This window comes from Anopheles coluzzii, chromosome 2, assembly GCF_943734685.1.
Source record: "Anopheles coluzzii chromosome 2, AcolN3, whole genome shotgun sequence".
Lineage (NCBI taxonomy): Eukaryota > Metazoa > Arthropoda > Insecta > Diptera > Culicidae > Anopheles > Anopheles coluzzii.
The window spans coordinates 57,898,142-57,911,871 of NC_064670.1; the positions used below are offsets into that span (position 1 = coordinate 57,898,142).

At 32.9% G+C, this 13,730-nt stretch overlaps 1 protein-coding gene across 9 annotated transcripts in view; it reads right to left on the reverse strand.

Annotated features, from left to right (window-relative positions):
• The window catches only part of LOC120949887 (homeotic protein Sex combs reduced-like), a 42,601-nt gene that overhangs the window by 9,602 nt on the left and 19,269 nt on the right, over positions 1-13,730 (reverse strand). The window lies entirely within an intron of this gene.

The window sequence follows — 13,730 nt, forward strand, 5'->3', positions numbered from 1 at the left end:
CTTCACATTTTCGCATACCATTTTCAAAGTAAATTTCACCAATACCTCTGAAATAAACTGGAGGGGACAAATTTTCCTAAACCCCATGTTCGTTTACTGAACACTTTAATTCTTTTGAAAATCGAAGAACTCCCACTCTTTTCACAATTGACAGGAACACGATTTCTAAGGTCTTTCATAGATACTTTAAGGTACTATTGGAAGGATGTTATACGGTTAAAAGACTGAATCACATATACGAAGCAACTTGTTCGAAACATAAATTAAGGAAACCATTAGAGTATACATTTTTCAAACGTAGCAATCGAAAGAATGGAACGTGTTATTGATAAAGCGGATAGCTAATTTAAATAAAAACCTTGTACGTATAACTGGAAAAGTGATACGATACTCAAGTAAATTCATTCGATAGTGCACAAACATTATTACTATCTGGTTCCTCAACCGAGAGATCCAAGTTCAAATATTGAGAAGTACAGTTTGTTGTCGGGATATGCGAGATTTATGCGTTCCCGAGGAATCCGCGTAACTCGAATATTTGCGTTAGTAGAATTTCGCGTTTGTCGATCATAATACAATTGATTACTTGGTATTTATAATTACATTTAGAACTTTTATACACTTTATCTTTAATTTGGTTTGATTCGTCCAGGACAATCTATAATTATTTGCTTTTAAGCCGTTGAAACTTACAATAAAAATGCAATTTATACTTTATTGGACAATTGTCGAAGCGAATTGTACTGATTTGGCATTTGTTCTGTCAAATTTAGAAAACCGCTTATCGTTAATCCGCGTAAGTCGAGAACCGCGTAACTCGGAAACAGGCTGTATATCGCATGAGTATGAATTGCATGCGACACGGTTTTGACGGTGTGATCAATAATGCATTTTTCATACCCGAATAGTCATTTTCCTTGACGATTCGCTTTTTGTTCATTAGTTATTAATGTGTTTGGTAACCAAGGTCAGGGTAGTATCCACATGAAAGTACGAACTATCGATTGCGTTTAGAGGTTACGTATTCTCTTTTGAAACAAGGTAGATAAAGGAAGTCAAGACAGGCTGTGCTATTAAATGGATATAAAAACACTAAAATATGTTTAAATTAACGACTGATTTGGCTTGCCTAAGTATCCTTATTAAAATGGCATATTTTTAAGTGGTAAATGTTAAAGTTAAAATTTTAAATAAAAATAACTATGAATTTGTCACATTTTTTCTTTTGAATCTGTTTTAAAATGTTTTAATAGTTTGTCAATTTTTACCATTCGTTATTGTAGTCTCAACACTCTTGAATCAATCAACAACAATTTATTTTACAACCATATTAATTATAATTGATATTATAACCAATAGCATGAGATTTAGTCTTACGAATGAAAATCACAGTCAATATGTGGCATAAACTTGGCAGGTATGTTGTTAAATCATGCGATTCGACGACTTTACCGTGTGACCCATTGATTAAACTATGCATAAACATCTGAATTCATGAGTTAAGTACTGTAACATACACTAAGCTATGGAGCGAAAACTTAAGAACAAGGATAAAGTAGCCGAGCATAAGGATAAAACTTAAAAAAAAAACTTTCCAAACACAACAGTAAATAGCTCATGCCAGTGCACCTTGCAGTGCAGTACGTTACATACATATAGAACATGTATATTGCGTTCGCAAACCGATTGAAATGATCGCAAAGCACGAAAGAGAAGCATGCAAACACAGAATTACGGCAAATGAGTTATTTTCTTTCGCTGTTTTCTTTTCCTATCTTTTCTTTTTTTTAACTAACTACGTCAATTCGAGTATTGATAGCGTGTTCATTTTAAATGGCATGCGCATAGAGTCAACAAAACATTTAAAAATTTGGAAAAAAATTGACCTGGCGGGCGTCAGATCAGGTTGACTGCGAGAAAGGTATAGCCATTGTTTAAAATTAATTAAAGAATGTAAAGTACAATGTTAGAAATAAACACAAATATACACTAAAAATTAGATGTAGTACCAAAATCTGCTTCTAAAAACGTTGTTCCATGATTAAAGTGAAAGTCCATCAAACAAATTATCAATAGAATCGCTTTAAACAAAATGTAGAGTCGTGCATCAGCGTCATGAAAAAAATCTATACGGGTAATGGCATGCGATTTAAAATTGATTTAAAATTTTCCATTTTTCTTTTGACTGCAGATTCATATCTTCGTGAATTCTTAAAAGGCTGGTGTGCTTGCAAAGCTGAAACTAGCTTGTTTTTAATTTAAACCGATCCATATATGCTTGAGTTTTTTATACACAGCCAAAACAAAAAAATAAAAAAAGGTCGTAAGACTTTGTGTTTTGTATGTATTATATGTTATTAACGTCATTAGAAACTTATAATGAATCTTCTTCTTCTTTGGCACTACAACCATTGTCGATCAATGTCGATTTAAGCCTGTAACTTAAATGAACTTGGATTTCAATGACTTATTGATTACTCATAGCAGAATAGTCTGTGAGACACGATCCACAAGGGGCTTGAACCCATGACGGACAAATTGTTAATCGTGAAATGTCAAGATGACAAATTTTTAAGCCGTGGAGGGGTACGGTGTTAAAGTGATGTCACGAAGCTACAGTTTTATTTTTGTTTTAATGTAGAGTCTTATTCGTTTCAAGTTATAATTACATGTTTTGTTATATTAACACTAGGCCCATTGAAATGTTCGCTGCATGCATGTTTTGATAATAAAAGAAAACAATATGTTTTTACATAACATATGTATTATATACACTTACACATTTATATGAATCTATCTTTCAACTATACACATATATGAGATGTACTGGAGATGTGTCGTTATGTACCAGATACTTTATGAGAATGAGTAACTGAGTATATGTGTGTATATATATATATATATATATATATATATATTAACATGTAACCTGTATTAACATGTAACATATAATGTAATTATTAACATTAACATGTAATGTATGTATATATATATATATATATATATATATACATATATATATATAACTATATATATATATATATATATATATATATATATATATATATATATATATATATATATATATATATATATATATATATATATATATGTGTGTGTATATATATATATGTATATATATTAACATGTAAATTGTCAAACCACGCTTCGTTCGAGCTGAAAATATACAACCATTATATTACTTTCAATGCATTCTATACATGATAAACGATTGAAGTAGAACGCTAACTATTTTTAAAAAATATATACATGTTTAATTATTAAAGGTTAAGTAATATTTACAAAAAAAGTCATTAGAAGGATACAAATAACAGCTTGCGAACGGGTTCACAAAGTGTGAAGTATTAAAATTTCGACTAATTTCACCACATAACATATGCCACATACGATTTGTTTCCATCTATACTGTTTGTGTGTAGCGCTATTTCTTTTCGATTCATTCCTTGAATGAGCAATAAATCAGCGATTGAATTATGACCTGTACCTTTTTGGCTTCCGCAAAAAAGAAAAAAAATCGTGTAGCTAACCCTCTGGATAAAAAAATGCTCATTTAACCCAAATAGAAACAACTCTTTGATGCGTACCGGGTATCTTTATACGAGGCTTTTCAGTTTTTATATCTTTACCTTTTACCACTAAAATTTTTTTTGGTTTTGTTTAATCGCTACTAAAAGATATTTTACACGAACACATTGGATTATCACTGGTTGCTGCACGCATAAAGCTACTACAGGTACATTTGGTGTAGCGGTGTCTTTGGATTCAATGATAATAATCTTAACACCGTGGAAAATGGTATGAAAGATACTCAACGCACGGCATACTGCTGGGAGAGAAGGAATGTCAAAAAAAGCAATAAATTTTACTTAAGTCAAAACATCGACTCAAGGGTGTTTATCAAATCTTTTGTACGACAATAAAATCCTTAACCTTGTGAGTTGTGTAGATGGGCAGTTCGTCTGGACAGGGATTAACCTTTGCACTTTATCTATTAAGTCTACAGAATCAAGTGTTAACGTCTTACTGGCGTATGGAACATTTGAAATATAGAAAAATGGTTGACCCTATTGTAGGTGAAACTATAACTTAGAAAACCGTATTATTACAGGAATGCAAGATTTTTATTCCGAATAATCGTGATGTACTCTTTTCAATACTAAATTAACAATTAGATTATTGAGAAAGCTATTGCAATTCGTCTGCACGGAAATAAAAGTACTTTTTCACCTTCATTAATATGATATTGTTCGGTCATGCAGTGGCAACTCGAAACTCACCGCACACGTCATCGAACTTGCAGAGTCCCGGATATAGAGCAACTGGCATCAGGATATTTATGATCATAAATCATTTGTCCCACGTCGTGGTGGATACGATAATGGCTATGAGCCTTAATTCAACGAGTTTTATAATCGATGAGATTGACTGAGATCCAGATGGCACATTCCAAGCAAAAGCAACAAAAAAACTATAACATTCATTACAAATAAGCAGGCAATGAAGAATGATACACAGGCCACAAACAACGTAAGACCAAATGTTACTGAACAAAACACATTGAAATAGGCACGATAAAGATACTCGATAATTTTAAATGAATGCAAAAATGTGCGAGTCTAATCAGGAATTAATAATACACATTTTTTATAAGCCATGTCTGAGTTCTATTCGTTCGCCGTCAAAAACAATTGTTATCACTTTGCTTATTAAAGTCACCTTTAAACCAAAAAAAAAAAGGTATTAGTTATGATTGGGCCATGTTTAAATGCAATTATTTTGCTAATTTTTTTTATATCTAGCCAACAAACTAAAAATTCAGCCAGTCTTGGAAACAAAATCGATCATCCAAGTTGTATCCATTTGACAATAACTGGAACGTGGAACGTGACACGATTTCTTCATTTTTGTACAAACAAAGATACGTTTTAAAATTGTTTTTATTTTTTATGTTGAAAATGAGTTAAAGCACTTTTAATAAATTAAAATATATTGATTCAAACAATCGACTTCACCTTTCTTCTTGACACAACAGGTATGTTTCAACTAAAAACAATCCTGCTCGAGCTCGCCACGAATTTGAGTTTGTTTAGGGGAAGGTAGGTAAAGACGGACACCTTAAGGGAAATGGTAAAAATCTAGGGAAATATAAGTGCAACGACCATGAAAATGTGCATACATTATCTTACACTCATGTTTTATCAGAAAATGTGTTGAAACTTTTAAGTTTCTATCGGTTTTTGCGTTTTTTTCATGAATGAAAAACATGTTTTTTTTCGTGCAGTTTTGAAATGTTCGGGTAAGACGGACACCTGATATGGGAAAGATGGACACCATGAAGGGTAAGATGAACACCTGTAGAAAAGGTTAGAAAGTGAAGAGTTTTACAATATTTTAACAAATTCTATCGCTTTCCACGCCCTGGTACGTTTATAAACCAATTCTTGGTCTATTGCAACGGCGATTCATTCAGCCATGAATATAGGAATTGTAAACGGCACTTGTAATATATCGTAGAATGTAGCATCTAAAGCATTATTGACATATCGCGCACTTACCACTGACGTTGCTCCTGCTTAAAGAAAAACAATCTAAAACTTCCTTTTAGGAAATTACTCCGCAAAAAGTCCACGACTCCAGTATTCATGAGGGAATTGTTAACAGTTAAATCCATTTTCCACCATGTCAAAATTCAACATTTGATTTTTGTAATCCAATAGAATCTCTCATGTATTCCTGAACAATGTCGTATAAATGCCTCATCTTTTTATTGCTTAAAGTTGTCCAAGTCGTGAGAAGATATTGGATTTTGTGAAGCGCCTCATCAGCGTCGAGCGAGTAATAGTATAACGCATGGCTGCTATTTTGACCGGTGTTTCATTTCTCGCGTATTTCAATACTTTCTTTAGTTGCTAATTGGTTTATAGCTTCGGAATACCCTTATATAAGGTTTTTTAGAAAACTATTCATCACCAATTGATGTAAGAAGTAAAATAAATAAATAAATTCGGTGTCCATCTTTCTCTACAACAAAGTGTCCGACTTTCCCGCTTTGGTGTCAGGATGTTTAAAAGACCAATAAACAATATTTTGTATTGCTTTCATTCTCGTTCTTTCGCCAGTTTTTTCATTAATGATCGCGACAACCCATTCATGAAATAAAAGTTCCGGAAATATAAATAATACAAGTTGTAGAGCTTTAGATCGGCAGTAGTCAAATTAGATCCACAAGGGTGCACATGATTGAACATTTATTTTGTTCGTGGATTTAACCAATTTTGCATATATTATGCCAAAAATGTTCTCAAATGTGTTGTTTAACTTTAAGTTAGGATGCTGCATTGTTGATTTTTTCAAAAATTACCATTTTGATGCATTTATGAGAAGTGTCCATCTTACCCGTAGTGTCCGTCTTTACCTACCTTCCCCTACATATTTTTAAAGCTGAAACTCGGAAGCTAGTTTTGCCTGTGGTTTTGTATGGAGTTTTGATATGATTTCAGCAGCCAACTGTTAAACTCCATAAATACGAAACTGGTTAGTATCGTTAACCCCCCACTACAATGAAGCGTATTCCACATTGTGTAAAATGATTTTCATTAAAATAATTATTGTTGATAAATTATTTATTTACATTTACATTTTATAAGCATAATGGTATCCTCAGCATATTGTAGCGAATGACGAAAATCCGTTCGTCGCTCACGGACTTACGTTCCGTTACTTACAAATAATCCTATTGAATAGATTATTCTTAAAAAAATAAATGCTGCTTTTTCTGACCAACAGTTTAGTTGTTCACTGTTCAAAATTCATAACATGGCTCAACTTTATATACCGTAAGGTTTACAGGTTACTCGTTTTCACCTTAAAACTACTCCATTAGAAATCTGTAGCTCAAAACCTGGCAGATTTCCCACCATAGAAATTGGAAGGAACGTTGTCGTGTAGCATAGTTCATTTTCTCCTTCAGCTCCCTGTTATGAAAATCTTCCTAAAAATCAAGTAGTATGAATTCTCGCCTACTATGATGCCTACTATGATTTTCGTCGTTCGTTCGTTCCAAGTGGAAGACCAATATGTCTAGTCGGTTAATAATTAATTTATAACTACAGTCAGAAGTCAATAATGAACGCTTTTTAGTTTGCATGCTTTAAAGTTAAACGCTCAATAGTTGGCTGACAGTTCAATTAAAAGCATGCGTTTGTATGGAAAATCCGGTTTTTGTAAAATTCACAAAAAATCTCATGGCCGCGAAAAATTTCAGAATTTTTTTGTATGGAAAAACGGGCCAACTAAAAAGCACATATTCAATAGTTGGCAGGGAATCGAAGTTCAACCAGTCAGTTCAGACTGTACAAAGACGTGAAATAGTATTCTGCATAACTCATACATTCACTGTTTTTACCTATCTCATGGATTTTCCCCAAATCGCGAAAAACGACTGTCCATATAATTGTGGTAGGCGCTGTATAATAATTCTCAATAGGATCATTTAACAAATGACATAAACAAATTCCTAATTGTTTGCAATCATCTAAGAAAGTTTTGCGATATTCTGTTTTCTTTTTTTGTGTTACTTTAGATTAATTTTTCTAAACTAATTCCATTTAATTTTTTTTCGAGCTAATAAATCTATTTTAGCACGCAAAATATTTGTAAATTTAATAATATATATTTATGTATGCGTTTGTATCGATGACTATGATTTCATGAATGTACCGGGTTCACGACAAAGCATCGAGTTATTGAATTTTTCATTCTTTACCTAAATGTGCTTGCTGGGCCAAACTCTCGATTTAGATGAGAAAGTTAGCATGCAATATGTATGAATGTAACGAGCATATGAAAATTCATGCTTTTATCAGAAGAGCATAGCAGCACACTTTTCTGGCGAAGGCATCTGCATGCAAACGGCATAATATGCAAACAAAATGTGCATGTTCTGCTATGTATTACCAAAAATTTGATCATCCCAAAACGTACTTGCTGTAGCTTCGGTTAGTTTGATTGATTTATACATCACAATTTATGCATCCATAGCCTAACATTCTTTCAAGCTAATATCGTACAGGTGCTTCAGTGAAGTGAAGAGTGATCTGAATTTGCGTTAACAATGTATTCTGATTGATGCTATTTTTGTTTTCATTCTGACAGAACAGTCACATTGTAATGCAAGTACATAATAGCATTAATTTCGGAATAACAATCAGCTGAAATTCAAAGCATGGTATCAATTTGAATAAAGAAAAAAAAATAAAAAAATAGTTAACTTTTTATGTACATAGTTATGCATCGCAAAATAGTCATTCTGATAAGCGATCAGAGACTTATATCAGCGAGTTTTAAAACGTTAACAGTTTAAGCTGAAATATTTTTTTGTAAGTATCTGAAAGACTGTATCATATACATAAATAAATCAGTTACTTAGCATAGTTTATTTCTTTTTTTGGTATGACAACAAACGTCTTAACATGAGCAGATCTTTATCGCTTTTTATCGGGTTAGCAAAACTTTTGCTAAATTTTTATTAATGATGAACAAATATAATTACAATTTATTGAACACCTATATGAATCCGTCGTAATGGAATTGTTGTAAGCAAAAGACTTTAGAAAGCGATTTATAATATTTTTAATAGTTTTATTTTAAACAGACCTCAGAAGGTCTTTGATTCGTCACTATATTTGATCAATTTAAAAACGAAAACTTTTAATGATTCTGTATATAAAAAAAGCAAGATAAACAAACAAGTATGAAGAATGCTTATAACTAATTATTCACAGTAACTACTGAATACAGGAACCCTACCATTAACCGTGGAGACAAGGTACTGAACATTGTGTAGGTCGTATTTAAGAAAATTGCAACATCGATGTCCCTTAAAATGCAAATTATCATGCTTACGTTAGCAGATTTTTCTGCTTAATATCAACCAACACGGTATAAGCACAGCAGAAATTTCGTATGGTAGGAACGAAAGAATATAAATAAAAAGGAACCACAGAAAACAGACAAAAAGAGCTGTAAGGCATAAACGAAACCAGTTATTGGGTGAAAATATTTTTTAATTTGATTCCCATCATGCTTTTTGTGCAATCATGTTCCACTCTGATCTAGTTTATTGTGAAATTATAAGGGCAGTGCAAAATAAAGAAAGAAAAAACTGGTAGTTAGGGTGTTGGCACAAAGATGAAAATGGTCGACCGTTCAGAAGAACATCAAATGTATCGAGTAAATTGCTATTAATGGAAAAATTACTTTCATCAGATTTTCGCATATTTTGTGTGTCAATAACACTACCTACAACGGGAAAGAAAATGTTCAGAGGTCACATAGTAAGCTGGTACTTGAGGTATAGTTCCAAGTTAAAATGTGAGTATATTGCATATAGGTATGTGTTTCAAACAACCAGGATCCAGCAGCAGGCCCAGGAATCTATTCGATAAACACGCCGGTTTTTATATGGCCGAGCTTCAATTCCTATGCAAACCATCCAGCGATAGGAAGAACTGACTTTTAAAATACGTGGTAGATTATAATGTGAACCACTTGTGAACGGTTCACATTATACCGTTCAAGCTGGTCACTGTGAGCAAGAACGTGATTTCATTCGAAATCCAACTGTTGAAGATGCAACAAATAGACGTGGATATTTTTGTTGTAGTTACATATATACATATATAAGTACATATACAGCCTATTAACTTTGTTTCCGTGGAGCGATTGCTACTTGAAACCCACCAAAATCAAAATCACCATTTCTCATAGCAACGAAAACCCGAACAGAGTACGGCGAATCTTTTTCGTGTAATTTTTACCATCCGCTGGTGGCTGGATGGCACAAATATTTGCTTGCATTATTTATTATATTTGATATTTTACATTATAATATTTGACAGGTGCAAATAAAACTGTGTTCTTGGGTATTAAAACTTAGTGTTTGGATCCCTGTGCACGATGAAACATTCTTCTTAAAGTTTCTAGTGATTTGCTTACGGTAATAACAATTAAAAATACACATTAACGTAAACGTTTATGAAATAGCCATTTTCAAATCCACAAATGAATCGTGTCATCGAAACGCATCGCCACGAATGTCAGTCAAACATTATCCGGGTTGCATCCATTTGACAGTTACGTTCCGTCACAATGGATTTCGCCATTTGTGTGCAAGCAAAGGTGCATTTTAAAATCGTGTTCTTTTGTTTTCTTCTGTTTGAAATGGGTTATAGTGCATTTATTAAATTGAAAATTAAATCGACCCAAACAATGTTTAACCTTTCCTTGCGAAATATTCACGCTTCAGCAAAAAAGGCAACCCTTATGAAGTAAACTGATCGGGCCTGCCACGCATCGACGTTTGTTTACAAATTTTACAGGCTGAAAATCTGATGCTAGTTTTGCGTTAGGTTTTGTATGTAGCGTTGACATGATTTCAGCCGCCAAGTGTTGAACTCCATACAATAAATCAGGCTAGTATCGTAAAATTCACAATTATTCGATTTAAACACCATTTTAGACTGTATATGCAAGCTACGAGGTCATTTGTTAAGAAATGAAAAATGTTAGTAATAGTAGTAGTCTAAAGTAGTCTCAAGAACTTTCCAGGGAGCCTCAAAAACAGAAACTTAGTGAAAATATTAGGTGTCTGATTTTAGAAATCCCCCACTGTAGATAGTGGTGGGTGCTGCGAATCGACTAATACAAATTAGGTTAAATTTCGGAATAATAAATCACATGATCAAAACAAGCGTAAACAGAAAAATATCTGTCAACCACACTTTGCCACTGAGTTAGTGTGGAGGTACCCGTATTGCGCAAATGTTTAAGTTTTACGTTTTGTTAACATATGATCGTTTACCCCGCGTGTCAAAATAGCATATGAAACCCTAATTGTTCTTTCATTTTGTTTTTCATACGTTTGCATTATTTTGAGGTTTTTGTAGTTATTTTAATTCATAGATAAATAATGATCTCAGAATATTGTGGTTCAAGTATTCAAATTCAAATTAATTTTCGTTAAACTGCTTAACTTGTCCATTTTGCCCCAGTTTTCTCTAAACATTTCAGGATCAACCGTCAACTCGAACAACTTAACAACATGTTTGTCATAGGCACAAGCCCCGAATGGACCGTGCCTCCATAGGACTGACTATCCTGCTACGGGTAATCAGTAAGTCACTGAAAGCCAATCCCACTTGGGGGGCATAGGCAGGCTTTGACCGACCTCAATTGTTGTGCCATAGAAGAACAAGTTTATCCTTGTTGTGAAATAATGCTTGAATTAAAGGGACCCATTTTTCCCGCTTTCCCGTACCGTGTGAACGCTTTCCTGTTCGGTGTGATTTTTTTAGTTGAATTACGATATTTGCGATTTTTGCCCGTTCATGTTTGTTTTGAATGAATCGTACAGTTCGGAATCATTAGACACCTTTTATCAAAATCGGCCTCAGGACTAATTTTTGATCGAAAAAAATCGACAGGCCGTCATTACACTAAGCTAATCTGACAAAATAACTATTTTTTTTCCTAGATCTATTAAGGAGAACAGGTCGATACAAAGCCCGTCGCTAGGTTGCCAATTTCAGCACGGTTTTGCCAGTTTCGTGAAAAAGTGTTTATAAACAAACGGCTAATAGTTAACGCGGAAAAGTGGACAAATTTACTATTAGGAAAATTATATTGGATAAATTTCTTGCGGTCACCCACTTCTGAAGAATAAAATAGAAGTGATTGCAGTTTACTCTGTATTCAGAAACACTGAAATCCTTTTTAATTGTTTGGCATTCCGTGACCACGAATCACTACCGTTTGCAACAATCCTGCTGGAAGAACGAAACGTTAAACATGCATAAAACAGAACAGTACATGTTCCAACTGGGTAAAAGAAGTCCTATTTACTTTCAATTAAACACTGAGAGTAAAATGAAAAATCCAATCGGCACACACTCGTATAATATGCATACCGTCCTTTGCTTATAATCCGGGGACGAATGATAAATGAGATCTGTGGATTGTATCAGTCATGTGAAATTCTTTTTAGATTCTAATTCTTATATTATTCTGAAATGAACTGAGTGCAAAATGCTGAATAAAAGTCTCATTCACTCCATAGCAACGTCCATCGCTAAACATAAACAATGTTCACTTTAACTGTCCAAATTTTCCCATGGCTTTTTCTCAATTTATTCTAAACGCTTCAACCTGTTCTCTTTCAAAGACCTTGATTGTTTTCATACTCTCACAAAAGTCGATCAAGTTCAGTATCTAGTGTAGCCACTCTATTTTTTAAAATAATTAATAAATGATTTGTTATCTACCAAAACATTGAAAAAGTACCATATTTTTATCAAATTGCTGAAACATAACGGTGAAAAAAAACTAAAAGCATTTTTCTGATATTCGATAATTTTGCGCAGCTCAATTTGTTCCCATACAAAGCGGAACGATCAAATGTTTGTAGCATAGTACACTTTTCTCGTGAGCGTTATGGTATACCTGTTTCAAAAACAAAACAAAAAAGAAACGATAAAACGAACTCCTTGGCAGCGAAATGAGTGTCAAATGACACCAAAATGACAGCCGGATCAAACTTTTTTATATAATAAGGTCATTGCGCTAGAGAAGGATTACAATTATTTCGTCTAGTACCCATTAACTTATTTTTTAAATCAGGAGAAACCTGCAAATATGCTATTGTTTTCAAAATTATGAAAATATGAGTGTCTTAGTCCAGCAAAGGATATATACTAATTGACTAATATTAGAGCCTTTAATCTCAGCCAGTTTTATAAATAAAGTTAACCAAACGAAATCATTCCTACAACCCATAGAGAGTTATTAAAGTGTTCAGCCTGTATAAATTCAGAATGAAAAGAAGTAAACAAACAAATAATATTCCAAGAGAGGTAAAAAACACTTAAGAGTGAAACGATGTTTTAAAATGTATTAAAATGAATGATTTAGATTATATTAAAAATAAAAACGGAAACAAATCGATGTATTTGTATATAATAATTAAAAATATCAGTAAAGTACAATATTGAATATATGAAGTGGCTAAAGCCGTAAGAATTTGAACATAAAATAAACAATTTAAAATTAAAAAAAAATCTTTCAAAATTTTGTTCATTACAACTTTCTTATTTCTACTTTTACAATGGTTATGTTTAGATAAAAATAACATGCACAAAATAAAATCATTTTGTTGCCAATCGCATAGGATACGGAATCAATTAGCAAGCCGCTTTGTTGAGAGCAATGTTGGACTTTAGCTAATGGATGGAAGTTTAAATGAATACATTTCATAACTAAAGCATTCTATGATTGAAGCTCGGTTTCGTTTTAAAAAACAAATATTCCAATTTGAAAGGTAATGTTAAAAGTAATGACATTTGAACCTTTAAATCCACATTATACGTTACTTCCTACGTTATAAAGTTTATATGTCATGGGTGTCGCATTGAAAGGAATTTTTGTAATTTGTGGAAATCATAAATTATCTGCCTGTTGATAGGGGAATTTGTTACTATTTCCACTTCTCATGTTCAATTTTGTTCGTACGCCATACAACGCCATATGTTAGGAGCATCCTCCATAAAATGGCTGAAATTTTTGAAAATTGTTATATAAATATCACACTACGGCTAATTAATCAGGTCGGATGCCTTGGATCAAACAAAAACCTATGAAAAACCTTATATGAATAT